Source organism: Heterodontus francisci, chromosome 18, assembly GCF_036365525.1.
Source record: "Heterodontus francisci isolate sHetFra1 chromosome 18, sHetFra1.hap1, whole genome shotgun sequence".
Lineage (NCBI taxonomy): Eukaryota > Metazoa > Chordata > Chondrichthyes > Heterodontiformes > Heterodontidae > Heterodontus > Heterodontus francisci.
Window position 1 is genome coordinate 14,364,302 of NC_090388.1, and position 20,761 is coordinate 14,385,062.

Sequence of the window (20,761 nt, forward strand, 5' to 3'; positions counted from 1 at the left end):
ACTAGTAATCCAAAGGCCCAGACTAATGCTCCAGAGACATGAGTTCAAATCCCACCACAGCAGTCTCAGTAATGGTGACCATAAAATTACCAGATTGTCGTAAACACCCATCTGGCTCACTAATTCATTTTAGGGAAGGAAATCTGCTGTCCTTACCCGGTCTGGCCTATATATGACACCAGACCCACAGCCATGTGTCTGACTCTTAACTGCCCTCCGAAATGGCCTAGCAAGTCACTCAGTTGCAGCAAAATGCTACAGAAAGGTCAAAAAATAATAGAACCGGACAGACCACTCAGCATCACCCGAGGCACTGGAAACAACAAAGGCGCACCCTGCCTAGTCGATCTTGCAAAGTCCTCCCCTGGGATCTTGTGCCAGAATTGGGAGAGCTGTCCCACTGACTAGCAACAGCCTGACATAGTCATACTCATCAAATCATACCTTCCAGTCAATGTCCCAGACTCCTCCATCACCATCCCTGGGTATGTCCTGTCCCATCAGCAGAACAGACCCACCAGGGGTGGCAGCACAGTGGTATACATTAGGGAGGGAGTTGCCCTGGGAGTCCTCAACATTGACTCTGGACCCCATGAAGTTTCATGGCTTCAGGTCAAACATGGGCAAAGAAACCTCCTGCTGATTACCACCTACTGCCCTCTCTCAGCTGATGAATCAGTGCTCCTCCATGTTGAATACCAATTGGAAGAAGCACTGAGGGTAGCAAGGGCACAGAACGTACTTTGGGTGGGGGACTTCAATGTCCATCACCAAGATTGGCTCGGTAGCACCACTACTGAGTCCTGAAGGACACAGCTGCTAGACTGGGTCTGGGCAGGTGGTGAGAAAACCAACAAGAGAAAAACTTACCTGACCTTGTCCTCACAAATCTACCTGTCGCAGATTCATCTGCCGATGACAGTATTAGTGGAGTGACCACCACACAGTCCTTTTGTGCAGACAAAGTCCCATCTTCACACTGAGGATACCCTCCATCGTGCTGTGTGACACTACTACCGTGCTAAATGGGATAGATTCAGAACAGATCTGGCAGATCAAAACTGGGTATCTATGAGGCACTGTGGACCATCAGCAGCAACAAAATTGTATTCAACCATAATATGTCAACCCATGGCCTGGCATATCCCTCACTCTACCATTACCATCAAGCAAGGGGACCAACCCTGGTTCAATGAGGAGTGCAGGAGCAGCACCAGGCCTACCTCAAAAAGAGGTGTCGGCCTGGTGAAGCTACAACACAGGACTACATGCATGTTAAACAGCGAAAGCAGAATGCGATGGATAGAACTAAGTGATCCCACAACCAATGGATCAGATCAAAGCTATGTAGTCCTGCCACATCCACTCGCTAATGGTGGTAGACAATTAAACAACCGGAGGAGGGGACTCCACAAACATCTCCATCCTCAATGATGGGGGAGTCTAGCACATCAGTGCAAAAGACAAGGCTGAAGCATTTGCAACCATCTTCAGCCAGAAGTGCTGAGTGGATGATCCATCTCGGCCTCCTCCTGAGGTTCCCAGTACCATGGATGCCAGACTTCAGGTAATCTGATTCACTCCATGTGATATCAATAAATGGCTGAAGGCACTGGATACTGCAAAGGCTACGGGCCCTGACAACATCCCAGCTGTAGTACTGAAGACTTGTGTTCCAGAACTAGCCACACCCCTAGCCAAGCTGTCCCAGTTCAGCTATAACACTGGCATCTACCCAACAAATGTGGAGAATTGCCCAGGTATGTCCTGTCTACAAAAAGCAGGACAAATCCAACCCAGCAAATTAGTGTCCCATCGGTCTACTCCCGATCATCAGCAAATGATGGAAGGTGTCACTGACAGTGCTATCAAGCGACACCTACTCAGCAATAACCTGCTCACTGATGCTCAGTTTGGGTTCCGCCAGGGGCATCTGGCTCCAGATCGTATTTAAAGTTTTGGTCCAAACATGGAGAAAAGAGCTGAACTCCAGAGGTCAGGTGAGAGTGGCTGCCCTTGACAGCAAGACAGCATTTGACCAAGTGTGGCATCAAGGAACCCTAGTAACATTGATGTCAATGGGAATCAGGGGGAAAACTCTCTGCTGGTTGGAGTCATACCTAGCACAAAAGATGATGGTTTGGTTGTTGAAGGCCAATCATCTCAGCCCCTGGACATCACTGCAGGAGTTCCTCAGGGTAGTGTCCTAGGCCCAACCATCTTCAGCTTTTTTTTTTCTTCCATGGGATGAGGGCGTCACTGGCAAGGCCAGCTTTTGTTGCCTATCCCTAATTGCCCCTGACAACTGAATGGCTTGCTAGGCCATTTCAGAGCGCAGTTAAGAGTCAATCACATTGCTGTGGGTCTGGAGACACACGTAGTTCAGACCAGGTAAGGACGCAGATTTCCTTCCCTAAAGGACATCAGTGAACCAGATAGGTTTTTGTGAGTCAATGATGGTTTCATGTCCAGATTTGTATTAATTAATTGAATTTAAATTCCACCAGCTGCTCTGGTGGGATTTGAACCCATGTCCCCAGAGCATTAGCCTGGGCCTCTGGATTACTAGTTCAGTAACATTACCACTACACCATCATCAATGACCATCCCTCTGTCATAAGGTCAGAAGTGGGGATGTTCATTGATGATTTCAGTATTCAGCACCATTCGCGACTCCTCAGATACTGAAGCAGTCCATGTCAAAATGCAGCAAGACCTGGACAATATCCAGGCTTGGGCTGATAAATGGCAAGTAACATCTGTGCCACACTAGTGCCAGGCAATGACCATCTCCAACAAGACAAAATCTAACCACTTCCCCTTGATGTTTTATGGCAATGATCATCACTGAATTTCCCACCATCAACATTCTGTGGGTTACCACTGACCAGAAATTTAACTGAACCAACCATATAAATACTGTGGTTACAAGAGCAGGTCAGAAGCTGGGAAGTCTCCAGTGAGTAACTCATCTCCCAACTCAAATCTAGTCCACTATCTACGAAGCACATGTCAGCAGTGTGATGGAATACTCTCCACTTGCCTGGATGGGTGCAGCTCCAACAACACTCAAGCAAGACAAAGCAGCCCGCTTGCTCAGCGCACCATTTACCACCTTCAACATTCACTCCCTTCACCACCGACACACAGTGGCAGCAGTGTGTATCATCTACAAGATGCATTGCAGCAACTCACCAAACCTCCTTGGACAGCACCTTCCAAATCTGCAACCTCGACCACCTAGAAGGACAAGGGCAGCAGGTACATGGGAACACCACCACCTGCAAGTTCCCCTCCAAGCCACACACCATCCTGACTTGGAAATATATCGCCGTTCCTTCACTGTTGCTGGATCAAAATCCTGGAACACCCTCCCTAACAGCACTGTGGGTGTACCTACACGACGTGGACTGTAGCGGCTCAAAGCAGCTGCTCATCACCACCTTCTCAAGGGCAATTAGGAATGGGCAGGAAATGCTGGCCTTGCAAATGATTCTCATGTACCATGAAAGAATTTTTAAAAAAGGATGTCAGACAAGCAGCTTTACAAATCAGATGCAGTGATAGGTTTGAGCAAGATGATAGTGAGGTAGAGCTGGGTGCTGTCAGTGTATATTTGGAAACTGAACTGTTTTCAAATGATATTACCATGGGGCAGCATATAGATGACAAAGAAGAGGGGATGCCAGGGATAGATTTTAGGGGAGACTCCAGAAGCAACGGTGCAGGAGTGGAAAGAGAAGACATTGCTGGTGATTCTCTGGCTATGACTGGGTAGACAGGAATGGAACCAGATAGGAACAATCCCACCCAGCTAGACAACGGAGTAGGGTTGGAGAAGGATGATGTGGTCAACCATGTCAATGGCTACTGACAAATTGGGAAGGATGTACAGGGATAGTTCATCATGGTCACAGTCACATTGGATGTCATTTGTGACTGATACACATCCTGTTTCAGTGTTGCAGGAGGGGTGGAAACACGAATGGAAGGGTTACAGCGCGCATTAAGGTGCAATAGAACACTAGAGGCACCCTACAACCGCAGACAGATCAAAGCACAAGTGGTTGATAGGCAGTCAACAAAGCTGCTCAATTCAAAAATATGAAAGAGTCTTCTGTACGAAAACTGTGGCATATTTTTGTTCCGTTCCATGCTGATATTGTATCTGAGCTCATTTTATTTAGACAAATCAAAAAGAAAGCATTTGTATTTAAGTTTATCACATCCGAGGCAACTCAAAGCACTTTACAACATCAACTGTATTTTTAAAATTGCAGTCACTGCTACCCAGCAGCAGCTTGCACTCAGCAAGGGCCCCAAAAACAGTAAATGAATTGAATGATCAATTGACTCGTTAATTGGTTGAAGGGAATATTTGCCACAACACCTACTCTTCAAATAGTGCCATGAGATTGCTTACATCCTTTAGTAACAGGTAAATGTGGCCTCGGTTTAATGCCTCATCTGAAACATGCCAGCTCTAGCATTGCAGCACTCTTCCAGCGCTGGGGCGTCAAGTCTAGGTTCCTGCTCAAAACAACAGCGGAGTTCTTAAAAACAAAAACAGAACAAAAGAAAATGTCTCAGCACCCAGTACTTTAAATATTCAAAGCACATTTGTTTAAATAGATTTTGCATGAAGATAGATTTCAATAGTGATTTGCACTGCGCAGAAAGTTTCTAAACACAGAAGTGTTAGAATAAGGCTACAAAACTGAAGATTCACAAACCACCCAACCATGAGATTTGCGGGCTGTTACATGCACTTCCTCACAACTGCAAGAACTGTTGACAACTGAAATGTATTAATTCAATACTGTAATCGCCTTTTCTAGGCTTGCTGTCTCAGATGGATCAATTTGCTTGTGGTGTTTCTAGTTGGATCCAGCACAAACTATTTCAATTAGCTTGATTAGATACTATGTAAAATCTATTACTAAAGGCAAACCCGAAAACAATGTGTGGTGCACACTCGGTGTGTAGCTGCTCGCGTTGATAGTCATAAATTTCATCGGCAGGCAAAACGTTTCACAGAGAACATTCCCAGATACCGAAAAGCTGTTGATTGCTGTAAAACTTCGCCAACTTGCATACAGATAGTGGATTTTGTGATGGTAATGACAGTGAAACCAGTGTTCGCTGTCATTACTCCTTTGAAACTGACAGCAGTTTTGGAGTCTGCCCACGCAGAGTTAAATACCGAAATCCAGAAGTTGCGGTCAGTGATTCTACGCTTTTCCAGAGGGTGTGTGGTATTGAGGTTCCCAAGTTGCAATCAATGGGAAATCATTGAACTGATGAGAACTTCCACTCTTAGGCTTTTAGCTTTGCTGTAAAAACTCGTGAAGTTGCACCTTGTCGAATAAGGTGTAACTGGGTTTTTAACAGCGTATTAAATTCATAATTACTGCTAAACAGCCTCACTTGCCCTGAAAGAATAATTTTATATTTGTTGAATGTCAAATTTCTCTACTATAAGAAATTCACAAATTTTTAAAATAATAAATGTTAAAGTTTGTTTGATATTTTAGCTTCTACCTAAATCCCATGAGTGTGCCCCATTTCTTTTGCTATTTGCAAAATACAAAAATTAAGTGAAGGGATTCAGTGATTTTTTACTTCCTGGTTTGCTGTCTATGAGAATACTTCAGTTTGATTGGTTGATTATCCTACCCCTAACTTGGCATCAGATTCAAATTGATGTTGGGAAAGGGGAAATCCTCACCAGAGATTGCTAAGCTTTCTGAGGTCACTGCTTCATAATGACTGCAAAATCTTACCATTGTCCTCAGTTTTGATGAAGGATGCCCACTCAGAACTTTTTAAATGGACCACTTTTGAAGATTACCCTTTAAGCCAACCCTACTAAAAAAAAAATCGACTCATCTTTCATAGAAACATAGAAAATAGGAGCAGGAGTAGGCCATTCAGCCCTTCGGGCCTTCTCCACCATTCATTATGATCATGGCGGATCATCCAACTCAGTAGCCTGCTCCCATTCTTGCCCCATACCCTTTGATCCCTTTAGACCCAAGAGCTATATCTAACTCCTTCTTGAAAACGTACAATGTTTTGACTTCAACTGCTTTCTGTGGTAGCGTATTCCACAGGCTCACCACTCTCTGGGTGAAGAAATCTCTCCTCATCTCAGTCCTGAAAGGTTTACCTCATATCCTTAGACTATGACCCCTAGTTCTGGACTCCCCCACCATCGGGAACATCCTTCCTGCATCTACCCTGTCAAGTCCTGTTAGAATTTTATACGTGTCTATGAGATCCCCCTCATTCTTCTGAACGCCAGCGAATATAATCCTAACCGACTCAATCTCTCCTCATATGTCAGTCCCACCATCCCAGAAATCAGTCTGGTAAACCTTCACTGCAGTCGCTCTATAGCAAGAACATCCTTCCTCAGATAAGGAGACCAAAACCACACACAATATTCCAGGTGTGGCCTCACCAAGGGCCTGTATAATTGCAGCAAGACATCCCTGCTCCTGTACTCGAACTTTCAGTTCAAGTTCTGACAGACTTCCAATTCAAATCATCATAACCTGTCTTTTCTGTTTAGTTGCTGACAGAACTGTGCATTTTCAGCCTTCTGTTTTATCCCAATAATGTCTCACTGACTTCTGTGAATTGTCAGTTAACCTGTACAGATAATTTCACATTACCCAATGACTAATCAAGAAAGAACAGGTTTACCCAAAAAAACCTTGATACTCAAAATCGATTGTGAAATCTAATTAAAATGCTATAGGTTGACTGTTGGATTTCATATACATTAATTAGAAATAGCAAATAGTCATATCACAATGACAGAAGCTTGTAACTAATCTCTCCTACAGAATTCAAATAAAGGGAAGAAAAACAAAGGCTGGAAATCTGAAATTAAAAATATAGAAAAAGCAGAGAACACACAGCCAGTCTGTTAGTGTTCGTAAGGAGAGAAAACAAGCTAAAAATTTCATGTCTAACTGGAAACATTTCCAGTTTGCGTTTCAGTACTGATCAAGGGTTATACCCAAAATCTTAACCTAGCTTTTCTCCCTAGACACTGACAAACTGCTGTGCATTTCCAACATTTTGCTTCTTCTAAGTGATTAATGGATGCACTCTGATTGGAAAGTATTCACTTGAAACTCCCTGTACTGGGGATAGAATGATTGAAAAAATTACCACAGGTACTGGATAATGCGCTATATGGATTACATATTGTTTAAAAACCTGCAAACTTGGTATAGCATGTGACACTGAGATGGGCTTCTGATCACAGAGCATGCTGCCGCTTATTTCCACCTCTGTAACATCACCTGACTTCATCCCTGCCTCAGCTGATCTGCTGCTGAAACCCTCTTCCATACATTTGTTACCTCTAGACTCAAGTATTCTAACACACTCCTGGCCAGGAGGTTGTACCCTCTATATACTTCAGGCCATCCAAAACTCTGCTGTCCGTGTTCTAACTCACACCAAGTCCCGTTCACCCTTCACTCATGTGCTCGCTGACCTACATTGGCTCCCGGTTTAGCAATGCCTCAATTTTAAAACTCACCCGGGGGAGGCGGTGGCGTTGTGGTAATGGCACTGGACTAGTAATCCAGCGACACAGGTTAATGCTCTGGGGACATGGGTTCGAATCCCAACAGGGAGGGTAGATGGTGAAATTTGAATTCAATTAATAAATCTGGAATTAAAAAGCCAGTCCATTGTCAACTGTTGTAAAAACCCATCTGGTTCACTAATGTCCTTGAGGGAAGGTAATCTGCATCCTTATCTGCTGTGTGGATGACTCTTAAATACCCGTTGTAATGGTCTAGCAAGCCATTCAGTTCAAGGGCAATTAGGGATGGGCAATAAATGCTGGCCCAGCCAGTGATGCCCACATCCCATGAACAAATTTTTAAAAAACCCTTGTTTCCAAATTGTACCATGGCCTCAACTCTCCCCATCTCTAATCTCCTCCCCGGCCTCCACCCAAATGAGATATCGGCACTCCTCCAATGCTGCCTCAAAAGCATCCCTGATTTTAATTGCTCTGTCACTGGTGGCCGTGCCTTCAGTTGCCGAGGCCCTAAGCTCTGGCGTTTCCTCCCTAAACCTCTCTGCCTTTCTTTCCTCCTTTGCGATGCTCCTTAGGCCAGATGACCAAAAGCGTGGTCAAAGATCATCTGTCCTAATATCTGCTTATGCGGATTGGTGTCAAATTTTGCTTGATAAATGCTCTCGTGATGGGATGTTTTAATACGTTAAAGATGCTATATAAATGCAAATTGTTATTGTTGAAACCAATTCCATTCTAATTTGGTTTATGGCTACACTGAAGTGAAATCACACCAATATTAGCACAAATGTTTCATACGCTCACATGAAGTTCTTCACCATTTAATTGGTTATCACCTCCAGTAAAACAAAGGAATCTCAAACTTGCTTGCTAAGCATACGTGCACTAACATAGCTCAATTTCATCCCACAAAACAGCTGTAACAGGAATAGGAGCTTTAAGTGGAATTCATTCTGAGTGTTGCATGCAGGGTACAATATGTTGCTTGAAAAGACAATGACTCAGTTTACTGCAAACTGTTGAGGAGGAAAAAAAAAATCCATAAAAAGTGACCAATGATTCTTATTGGCGTTATAGTTTCAAGAATATCATGCTAGCCCTCCTGCAACTCAAACATAATCGAAAGAAAACCCAACTAGGCTGATGAATATCTCGTTAAGATGAATGCCATTTCATCAGATTCACACTGACTAATTAAATTTTTCATTCAGAAAATAGTGAATCTATAACTCTCAGACCTGAAACACAAGCCATTATTGACATTGCGCTGTATTCATTGCAATAAAGACCAGAGTCTTCAAAAGTACTTTTTGGCGGGGGTACGGGAAGAGCATCTAAAACGTCATTACTACAAGACCCTCTGCAACTTCCTGTGCTCTTCTACAACTATTTGTGAGCCCGCCACAACATTCAGGACTCTCCTCCAGCTGTGTTCTTATTATCAGCTGTCTGCAACTATCGAGAGAGAGCAGGTGCATCCGATCCATTTGTCTTTGTGGCAATTTACATAGAATACACAGCACAGAAACAGGCCATTTGGCCCAAATGCACCAAACCAGTGTTTATGGGCCACAGAAACCTCCTTCAAACCCTCTTCAACTAACCCTATCAACATTATCCTTCTCCAACAAGAGAGAATCCAACCATCTCCCCTTGACATTCAATGGCATTACCATCGCTGAACCCCCCACTACAACATCCAAGGGACTACTACTGACCAGAAACTGAACTGCAGTAGCCATATAAATACTGTGGCTACAAGAGCAGGTCAGAGGCTTGGAATTCTGCAGTGAGCAACTCACCTCCTGACTCCCCAAAGCCTGTCCACCATCTACAAGGTGACAAGTCAGGAGTGTGATGGAATACTCTCCACTTGCCTGGATGAGTGTGGCGCCAATAGCACTCAAGGAGCTCAACATCATCCAAGACAAAGCAGCCCGCTTGACCAGCACCCCCTCCACCACCAGTGCTCAGTGGCAGCAGTGCGTACCATCTACAATATGCATTGCAGAAACTCACCAAGGCTCCTTCAACAGCACCGACCAAACCCATGACCTCTACCACCTAGAAGGACAAGGGCAGCAGATGCATGGGAACACCAGCACCTGCAAGTTCCCCTCCAAGCCACACACCATCCTGACTTGTAACTATATTGCCGTTCCTTCACTGTCAAAATCCTGGAACTTCCTTCCTAACAGCACCATCACTGGGTCAAAATCTAGCTTCCCCTTAAATGCATCGACATTATTCACTTGAACCAGTCCTTGTGGCAGCGACTTCCACATTCTTACCACTCTCTGGGCAAAGAAGTTTCTGCTGAATTTCCTATTGTATTTATCTTACATTAATGCTACGGAGGCTCACAAGCTATGAATCAAGTACAAACCCTGTTCATTGCAGTACCATAGCAGAACCATAGCAGAGCTGCATTGCTGCTGGAGCCATCCTTCAGATGAGCCAAGGCAGATGCTAAAGCTGTCATGGGGTTAGTCAATGAGCAGGGAGATATCTCCCAGTGTCCTGGCCAACATTGATCCCTCAACTGACATTGCCAAAAAAAAACAATCATGTCACTGCTGATTCTAAGTCTTTGCAGATTGGCTTCAGCATTTATCTACACAACGATGACAGCACTTCAAAAGTAATTCATACATGTTGGGGCATCTGGAGGATGTAAAACGTACTACTTAAATGCAAATTCCTTTTTGTGCCCCTATTGGGTAGCCTGTCACAAAATACAAGTTAATTTCAGATGAAAAATTATAAATGACCCCAGATCGCAGTTTCTCCAACTCTAGCCTCTTAGGCATCCGCCACCAATTGTCAACTGAGCCTTTAGCCAAAAGAAATAGGAGCAGGAGTAGACCATTCGGCCCCTCGAGCCTGCTCTGCCATTCAATATGATCATGGCTGATCTTCTGCCTCACCTCCACTTCCCCGCCTGCTCCCCATAACCATTGATTCCCTGAGGCACCAAAAATCTGTCTATTGCAGCCTTAAATATATTCAAAGATGCAGCATCCACAGCCCTCTGGATTAGAGAATTTCAAAGATTCATAACCCTTTCAGTGAAGAAATTTCTCCTCATCCCAGTCCTAAATGATCGGCTCCTTATCCTGAGACTGTGCCCACATATTCTAGATTCCCCAGCCTGGGGAAACAACCTCTCATTGTCCACGCTATCAAGCCCCTTCAGAATTTTGTATGTTTCAATGAGATCAACTCTCATTCTAAACTCCAGAAAGTATACAGCCAATTTACTCAGCCTCTCAAAGGACAACCCTCTCATCCCAGGAACTAATTTAGTTTAGAGATACAGCACTGAAACAGGCCCTTCGGCCCACCAAGTCTGTGCCGACCATCAACCACCCATTTATACTAATCCTACACTAATCCCATATTCCTACCACATCCCCACCTGTCCCTACCACCTACCTCTACTAGGGACAATTTATAACGGCCAATTAACCTATCAACCTGCAAGTCTTTGGCATGTGGGAGGAAACCCACGCAGACACAGGGAGAACTTGCAAACTCCACACAGGCAGTACCCAGAATTGAACCCGGGTCACTGGAGCTGTGAGGCTGCGGTGCTAACCACTGCGCCACTGTGCCGCCCTTTGAGTGAACCTTCGCTGTACTGCCTCCAATGCAGAAAGGTAGAGCAATAATCATGGTGGATTTTAATCTACTTATAGACTGGAAAAATCAATTGAGAAAAGGTAGCTAAGGAGTTCACAGAACGCTTTCAGGATAGTTTCTTAGAACAGCACATTCTGGAGTCAACCAGACAGCAGGCTATACTAGACCTGGTATTGTACAACGAGATAGGATTAATCAATGACCTCACAGTGAAGACGCGCCTAGACAGCAGTGATCATAATATAATTGAATTTTACATTCAGTTTGAGGGAGAGAAGAGTGGGTCTAAGACTAGTATTTTAAATAAGAGAAATTATGAGGGCATGAAAGCAGAGCTAGCTAAAATGAACTGGCAAAGTAGGTTAAGGGATAGGTCAATAAAGATGCAATGGCAGACATTTAAGGGGATATTTCAGAATACACATTCCAATGAGAAAGAAAAATTCCAAGAGGAGGACCCACCATCCGCGGTTAACTAAAAAAGTTAATGATAGTATCAAACTTAAAGAATTAGCAAATAATTGCAAAAAAATGGGTGACAGGTCAGAAGATTGGACAGAATATAAAAAAACAGCAAAGAATGACTAAAAAACTAAGAGTGAAAAATTAGAATATGAGAGAAAGCTAGCTAGAAATATAAAGACAGATAGCAAAAGTTTCTATAGATATATTAAAAAAGTTAACAAAGTGAGCATTGGTCCGATAGAAAGTGGGTCTGGGGAATTAATAATGGAAAATCAGGAGATGGCAGATGAACTGAACAGGTATTTTGCATCGGTCTTCACCATGGAGGATACAAGTAACATCCCAAAAATAGCTGTAAATCAGGAAATAGAAGGGAGGGAGGAACTCAAGAAAATTACAATCCTCTGGGAAGAGGGACTGAGCAAATTGTTGGAGCTACGGGTTGACAAGTCTCCAGGTCCTGATGGACTTCATCCTAGGGTCTTAAAAGCAGCTAGTGAGATAATTGCTGCGTTGGTTTTAATTTTCCAAAACTCCCTAGATTCGGGAATGGTTCCATTAGATTGGAAAATAGCGAATGTTTATTCACAAAGGGAGGGAGACAGAAAGTAGGAAACTACAGGCCAGTTAACTTAACATCTGTCTTAGGGAAAATGTTAGAAGCTATTATTAAAGACGGCATAGCAGAGCACTTGGAAAAATTCAAGGTAATCAGGTAGAGTCAACATGGTTTTGTGAAAGGGAAATCATATTTAACCAATTTACTGGAGTTCTTTGAAGTAACATGTGCTGTGGATAAAGGGGAACTGGACTTAGATTTCCAGAAGGCATTTGTTAAGGTGCCACATCAAAAGATACTGTGTAAAATAAAAGCACATGGTGTAGGGATTAATATATTGGCATGGATAGCAGATTAGCTAGCTAACAGGAAACAGAGGAGGCATAAATGGGTCATTTTCTGGTTGGCAAGATGTAACGAGTGGTGTGCCACAGGGATCAGTGCTGGGGCCGCAACCTTTTACAATTTATATAAATGGCTTGGGTGAAGGGACCAACAGTATGGTTGCTAAATTTGATGACACAATTGGTAGGAAAGTAACTTGCGAAGAGGACATAAGGACGCTACAAAGGGATATAGATAGGTTAAGTGAGTGGGCATAGATCTGGCAAATGGAGTATGTGGGAAAATGTGAAACTGTCCATTTTGGCAAGAAGAATAAAACAAGAGGCATATTATTTAAATGGTGAAAGATTGCAGAGCTCTGAGATGCAGAATTGCAAAAGATTAGTATGCAGGTACAGCATGTAATTAGGAAAGCTAATAGAATGTTATCTTTATTGAGAGGGGAATTGAATACAAAAGCAGGGAGGTTATGCTTTAGTGATACAGGGCATTGGTGAGACCACATCTGGAGTACTGTGTACTGTACTGGTCTCCTTATTTAAGGAAGGATGTAAATGTGTGGGAAGCAGTTCAGAGAAGGTTTACTAGACTAATACCTGGAATAGGTGAGATGTCTTATGAGGAAAGGTTGGACAGGCTAGGTTTGTATCCGCTGGGGTTTAGAAGAATAAGAGGCGACTTGATTGAAAAACAGAAGATCCTGAGGGATCTTGACAGGGTGGATGTAGCAGAATCTAGAACTAGGGATCACTGTTTAAAAATAAGGGGTCGCCCAATTAAGACAGATGAGAAGAAATTTTTCTCAGAGGGTCGTGAGTCTTTGGAATTCACTTCCTCAAAAGGCGGTGAAAGCAGAGTCATTGAAAATTTTTAAGGCAGAGGTAGATAGATTCTTGATAAGCAAGGGGGTAAAAGGTTATTGGGGGTAGGTGGGAATGTGGAGTCGAGCTTACAATCAGATCAGCCATGATCCTGTTGAATGGCGGAGTAGGCTCGAGGGGCCTACTCCTGCTCCTAATTCACATGTATAACTTTCCTTAAATATAGAGGTCAAAACTGTGAACAGTACTCCAGGTGTGGTCTCACCAAAGCCCTGTACAAATGCAAGAATTTTTTTAAAATTCATTCATGGGATGTGGGCGTCGCTGGCCAGGCCAGCATTTATTGCCCATCTCTAATTGCCCTTGAGTAGGTGGTGATGAGCTGCCTTCTTAACCCGCTGCAGTTCATGTGAGGTAGATACACCCACAGTGCTGTTAGGAAGGGAGTTCCAGGATTTTGACCCAGTGACAGTGAAGGAACAGCGATATAGTTCCAAGTCAGGATGGTGTGTGACTTGGAGGGAAACTTGCAGGTGGTGGTGTTCCCATGCATTTGCTGCCCTTATCCTTCTAGTCGGTAGAGGTCGCAGGTTTGGAAGGTCTTGTCGAAGGAGCCTTGTTGCGTTGCTGCAGTGCATCTTGTAGATGGTACACACTGCTGCCACTGAAAGTCGGTGGTGGAGGGAGTGAATATTTGTGGATGGGTACCAATCAAGCGAGCTGCTTTGTCCTGGATGTGTCAAGCTTCTTGAGTGTTGTTGGAGCTGCACTCATCCAGGCAAGTGGAGAGTATTCCATCACACTCCTGACTTGTGCCTTGTAGATGGTGGGTAGGCTTTGGGGAATCAGGTGAGTTGCTCGCCACAGGATTCCTAGCCTCTGACCTGCTCTTGTAGCCACGTTATTTATATGGTACTCCAGTTCAGTTTCTGGTCAATTGGAATCCCTAGGATGTTGATGGTGGGAGATTCAGCAATTGTAACGCCATTGAATGTCAGGGGAGATGGTCATTGCCTGGCACTTGTGAGGCGCAAATGTTACTTGCCACTTATCAGCCCAAGCCTGGATATTGTCCAGGTCTCGCTGCATTTCTACACAGACTGCTTCAGTATCTGAGGAGTCGCGAATGGTGCTGAACATTGTGCAATCATCAGCGAACATCCCCACTTCTGACCTTATGATTGAAGGAAGGTCATTGATGAAGCAGCTGAAGATGGTTGGGCCTAGGACATTACCCTGAGGAACTCCTGCAGTGATGTCCTGGAGCTCAGATGATTGACCTCCAACAACCACAGCCATCTTCCTTTGCGCTGGGATTGATTCCAACCAGCGGAGAATTCCACCCCCCAGATTCCCACTGACTCCAGTTTTGCTAGGACTCCTTGATGCCATACTCGGTCAAATACTGCCTTGATGTCAAGGGCAGTCACTCTCACCTCACCTCTGGAGTTCAGCTCTTTTGCCCATGTTTGAACCAAGGCTGTAATGAGATCAGGAGCTGAGTGGCCCTGGCAGAACCCAAACGGAGCATCACTGAGAAGGTTATTGCTAAGCAATTACCACTTGATTGCACTGTCGATGACACCTTCCATCACTTTACTGATGACAGAGTCGACGGATGGGGCAGTAATTGGCCATGTTGGACTTGTCCTGCTTTTTGTGTACAGGACATACCTTATGTACATCCCACATTATATATTTCCCTCCCTCCCCATTGAGTCATGGCTCAGTGATAGTACTCTCGCATAAGTCAGAAGCTTGCTGCAGAGGCTTGAATACATAATCTGACACTCAAGTGTAGTTCTGAAGGAGTGCTGCACCTTCAGAGCCACCTGCTTTCTGAGACACCATCTGCCCTCAGGTGGGCATAAACGATCGCATGGCACTGCATGGGATTCTCCACCGTGTCTTTTCAAATATTTATTCATCAACCAGCATCACTAAAACAAATGACCAGTCATGTATTTCATTGCTGTGTACAAATTGTCTGCCACGTTTGTTACATTAAAAGAGTGACTACACTCCAGAAGTAACTCATTGGCTGTAAAGTGCATCAGGATATCCTGAAGTTATGAAAAACGCAAGATAAATGCAGGTTATTTCTTTCCTCGTTAAAACCTCTCTTTGACCAAGCTTTTGGTCACTTCTAATCGCTCCATCTTCAGCACAGGTGCCTGACTACGCCTGCAAGTCGCTATTTAAGCCAAAACTATTCCAGCACGAATTCTACAGAACTAATGTAGAAACCGTACCCATTAAGATGGAATGAGATTAGCACATATAATGACCCCTACAAAGGTAGGCACAGGCAGTTATGGGTCACTGGGTGTGGTACCACTAACACTATCTTTGCGTGCACTTGGTGCATGAGTAAAAGGCTGAAACATGTATGTTGGCCTGTTTTTGCAGCCAACATTAGCATGTTTTAAAAAAATTTTTATTTAGAGATACAGCACTGAAACAGGCCCTTCGGCCCACCGAGTCTGTACCTACACTAAGGGCAATTTACAATGGCCAATTTACCCATCACCTGCAAGTCTTTGGCTGTGGGAGGAAACCGGAGCACCCGGAGAAAACCCACGCGGTCACAGGGAGAACTTGCAAACTCCGCACAGGCAGTACCCAGAATTGAACTCGGGTCCCTGGAGCTGTGAGGCTGCGGTGCTAACCACTGTGCTGCATGTGTTACAAATTCCAGGGCTGGAAAATTTCAAGCAAATGACAACACTTAAATTTAACTGACATTTTTTTGCACTGTCCTTGAAGGTTCAATAATACAAAACATCAAACAGAAACGTACCAAATTCTCATTGTCATTTTTTTTTTTTTTAGATTAGAGATACAGCACTGAAACAGGCCCTTCGGCCCACCGAGTCAGTGCCGACCATCAACCACCCATTTATACTAATCCTACACTAATCCCATATTCCTACCAAACATCCCCACCTGTCCCTATATTTCCCTACCACCTACCTATACTAGTGACAATTTATAACGGCCAATTTACCTGCCAACCTGCAAGTCTTTTGGCTTGTGGGAGGAAACCGGAGCACCCGGAGAAAACCCACGCAGACACAGGGAGAACTTGCAAACTCCACACAGGCAGTACCCAGAATCGAACCCGGGTCCCTGGAGCTGTGAGGCTGCAGTGCTAACCACTGCGCCACTGTGCCGCCCCAATGGGAACAGTTTCTCTCTATCTACTCTGTCCAGACCCCTCATGATTTTGGGGGGGGGGGGGGGGGGAGTGATTGGGGTGATGTGGTGTGAAAGGGGGGGGGGATGGGGAGAGAGGGGGGGGGGATGGGGAGAGAGGGGGGGGGGATGGGGAGAGAGGGGGGGGGGATGGCGAGAGAGGGGGGGGGGATGGCGAGAGAGGGGGGGGGGATGGCGAGAGAGGGGGGGGGGATGGCGAGAGAGGGGGGGGGGATGGCGAGAGAGGGGGGGGGGATGGGGAGAGAGGGGGGGGGGATGGCGAGAGAGGGGGGGGGGATGGGGAGAGAGGGGGGGGGGATGGGGAGAGAGGGGGGGGGGATGGGGAGAGAGGGGGGGGGGATGGGGAGAGAGGGGGGGGATGGGGAGAGAGGGGGGGGATGGGGAGAGAGGGGGGGGATGGGGAGAGAGGGGGGGGATGGGGAGAGAGGGGGGGGATGGGGAGAGAGGGGGGGGATGGGGAGAGAGGGGGGGGATGGGGAGAGAGGGGGGGGATGGGGAGAGAGGGGGGGGATGGGGAGAGAGGGGGGGGATGGGGAGAGAGGGGGGGGATGGGGAGAGAGGGGGGGGATGGGGAGAGAGGGGGGGGATGGGGAGAGAGGGGGGGGATGGGGAGAGAGGGGGGGGATGGGGAGAGAGGGGGGGGATGGGGAGAGAGGGGGGGGATGGGGAGAGAGGGGGGGGATGGGGAGAGAGGGGGGGATGGGGAGAGAGGGGGGGATGGGGAGAGAGGGGGGGGATGGGGAGAGAGGGGGGGATGGGGAGAGAGGGGGGGGATGGGGAGAGAGGGGGGGGATGGGGAGAGAGGGGGGGGATGGGGAGAGAGGGGGGGGATGGGGAGAGAGGGGGGGGATGGGGAGAGAGGGGGGGGATGGGGAGAGAGGGGGGGGATGGGGAGAGAGGGGGGGGATGGGGAGAGAGGGGGGGGATGGGGAGAGAGGGGGGGGATGGGGAGAGAGGGGGGTGGATGGGGAGAGAGGGGGGTGGATGGGGAGAGAGGGGGGGGGATGGGGAGAGAGGGGGGGGGATGGGGAGAGAGGGGGGGGGATGGGGAGAGAGGGGGGGGGATGGGGAGAGAGGGGGGGGGGATGGGGAGAGAGGGGGGGGGATGGGGAGAGAGGGGGGGGGATGGGGAGAGAGGGGGGGGGATGGGGAGAGAGGGGGGGGGATGGGGAGAGAGGGGGGGGGATGGGGAGAGAGGGGGGGGGATGGGGAGAGAGGGGGGGGGATGGGGAGAGAGGGGGGGGGATGGGGAGAGAGGGGGGGGGATGGGGAGAGAGGGGGGGGATGGGGAGAGAGGGGGGGGATGGGGAGAGATGGGGGGGATGGGGGAGAGGGGGGGATGGGGAGAGAGGGGGGATGGGAGGATGGGGGATGGGGAGAGAGATGGGGGATGGGGAGAGATGGGGGGATGGGAGAGAGTGGGGGATGGGGAGAGAGATGGGGGATGGGGAGTGAGATGGGGGGATGGGGAGAGATGGGGGATGGGGGAGAGATGGGGGGTGGGGATGGGGGGTGGGAGATGTGGGGGGGGATGGGGTGAGAGATGGGGGGGGATGGGGAGAGGATGGGGGGTGGGGTGATGGGGGGGGATGGGGATGTGTTGGGGGGGGATGGGGGTGTGATGGGGGGGGGTTGGGGGTGTGATGGGGGGGGGATGGGGGAGTGTGGGGGGGGGATGGGGTGAGTGATGGGGGGGTGGGGTGTGATGGGGGGGGATGGGGTGAGTGGGGGGGGATGGGGAGAGAGTGATGGGGGGGGGGATGGGGAGAGTGATGGGGGGGGTGGGGAGGTGTGGGGGGGGGATGGGGAGAGAGATGGGGGGGGGATGGGGAGAGTGTGGGGGGGGGGATGGGGGTGTGTTGGGGGGGGGGTGGTTGGGATGGGGGGGGGTGGGGAGAGAGATGGGGGGGGGGATGGGGTGAGTGTTGGGGGGGGGATGGGGAGAGAGATGGGGGGGGTGGGGATGGGGGGGGTGGGGAGAGATGGGGGGGGGATGGGGAGTGATGGGGGGGGGATGGGGAGGGTGTTGGGGGGGGGTGAGAGAGATGGGGGGGGGGATGGGGAGAGAGATGGGGGGGGGGGGGGATGGGGAGAGAGATGGGGGGGGGGATGGGGAGAGAGAGGGGGGGGGATGGGGAGAGAGGGATAGTTCCAGCTTATACGCAAACCCACTCACAGACCCTCACCGCCCGGGAGGGGAAGGTGCTGCTTAAACAAAGGCCCCTCCCCCCCGGACTCGACCTCGACCCGGTGCCGGGGGTCCTGTCCTCCCCCTCCCTTCCCTCAACAACGCCTAACCACCGGCCTGAGGCCTCCCCCATCCGCGGGTTGGTGGGGGGGGGGGGGACGCCAGCCCGACAACACATCGCAGCGGGGTGGGAGACAGAAAGAGCGGCGGGGCCCGGATCCGAGCCTGGGCCCGGGGAGAAGCAGGGGGCTGGAGTGAAGGGAGGGGGGGGGGGAGATGCAGCCCGGAGCCCGGGTTAAGATTCCAAATAAAGCGCGGGGCCTCGGAGCAAAGGGTGGAAATAAGCGGCGGGGGCAACAGCCGAGGTGGCGGTGGGCCTGGCCGGAGCCCCGGGCTTTGCCGCTGGGCCGGCAGCCGCTGTTGGAGACGGACAGCGGGTTCAAGCGGGGAGCCGGAGGAATCGGTAGCGATCATTGGCCGAGCGGTGACAAACCTTATTGAAGCGCTGCCGGAGCCCTGCCTGGTTGGTTAGTTGGAGAGGCGGCTGTGGTTGGACAAAATGGCTGCGAAGGAGCCAGTCCCAGCGCGGAGCTGCACTTCCAGGCGCGGCCGCCCTCCCGCCGCGGCTCCCCGGGCCGTTCCAGCTCCAACCCTCCCTCCCCCCGCACCTCCGCCACTCGACCGCACCCCCTCCCCGGCTCCCTCCCTCTCCTTTCCCAGCGTCTCCAGCGCACTCCCGCAACCCCATCCCATGGCCATCATCCCTGCCTCGGAGCTGCACGGCCAAGACTCCCCCACCCCAGGCCCGCCTTCCCTCCCCCTTGTCTCCAGCTCGGAGCTGCACCCCTCGGATCCTCGCTCGTCGCCTTGTCTCCAACTCGGAGCTGCACCTGCAGACCCCTCCATTTCCACCCCCCCCCCCCCCCAGCCCTCTCCTCGTCCCCAGCTCGGAGCTGCGACTCCAGGCCCCCACAGTTCTCCGTGTTCCCGACACGGAGCTGTCTTTCTAAGACACCGACCTTCCCCGGAATCCCCAGCGCGGAGCTGCGACCTGGGGACAGAATGTATTTGAATTCACTAAATGAATACAATTTCGTTTGCAGCGCTTTGGTTAAAAGCCCACATTATTTGAAGAAATCAAAATACGAGTTTCCACTCGAATTGACAAATCAATGTTACATTAAAAGCTAGCATAAACCAATTGTTCCTCCCGCAATTTTAATGTAAAGCTTAACAGAGCAGGTCACACAGCAAACAAAAGCATAATTTTTGTCACTTTAAGATTTCTTTGTTAGCTTGGAGCCATGCAGACCAGGAAAGTAGGATAAAAGCAAAATACTGCGGATGCTGGAAATCTGAAATAAAAACAAGAAAATGCTGGAACCACTCAGCAGGTCTGGCAGCATCTGTGGCAAGAGAAGCAGAGTTAACGTTTCGGGTCAGTGACCCTTCCTCAGAACGAGAAGAAGGGTCGCTGACCCGAAACGTTAACTCTGCTTCTCTTTTCACAGATGCTGCCAGACCTGCTGAGTGGTTCCAGCATTTCTTGTTTTTATTTCAGGAAAATAGGATCCCAGATAGGTAAATTGGCCATTATAAATTGTCCCTAGTATAGGTAGGTGGTAGGGAAATATAAGGACAGGTGGGGATGTGGTAGGAATATGGAATTAGTGTAGGATTAGTATATAAATGGGTGGTTGATGGTCGGCACAGACTCGGTGGGCCGAAGGGCCTGTTTCAGTGCTGTATCTCTAAACTAAACAATCTGGGGTGAGTTACTAATTCCAGCTAGTGTCGGTCTTGTGGGGAGTGCAATTAGCTTTAAGAAGAGGCAAACTGATTAAAGCTTTTGCTGCTAAGTATTCAGCAGCGCTGATGGAGTGTAAATATGTGGGTGTTAGTGAGGGTGAGATTAAATCCATGGAATCATACAGCACTGATGGAGGCCATTCAGCCCT

At 48.3% G+C, this 20,761-nt stretch overlaps 1 protein-coding gene across 4 annotated transcripts in view; it reads right to left on the bottom strand.

The window, feature by feature from the left end:
* LOC137379465 (nuclear transcription factor Y subunit beta-like) overlaps window positions 1-19,437 on the bottom strand; it is a 36,065-nt gene extending 16,628 nt beyond the window's left edge. Inside the window, exons 1-2 of one of the 4 annotated variants that reach the window (XM_068050323.1) lie at window positions 19,297-19,437; window positions 4,395-4,553 (exon numbers count right to left, since the gene is read on the bottom strand). The gene's annotated coding sequence lies outside the window, so the exon portion shown is untranslated. The remainder of the gene's footprint in view (window positions 1-4,394; window positions 4,554-19,296) is intronic. The other 3 variants (XM_068050322.1, XM_068050321.1, XM_068050324.1) reach the window with 3 other exon arrangements.
* Window positions 19,438-20,761: the final 1,324 nt, after the last annotated feature.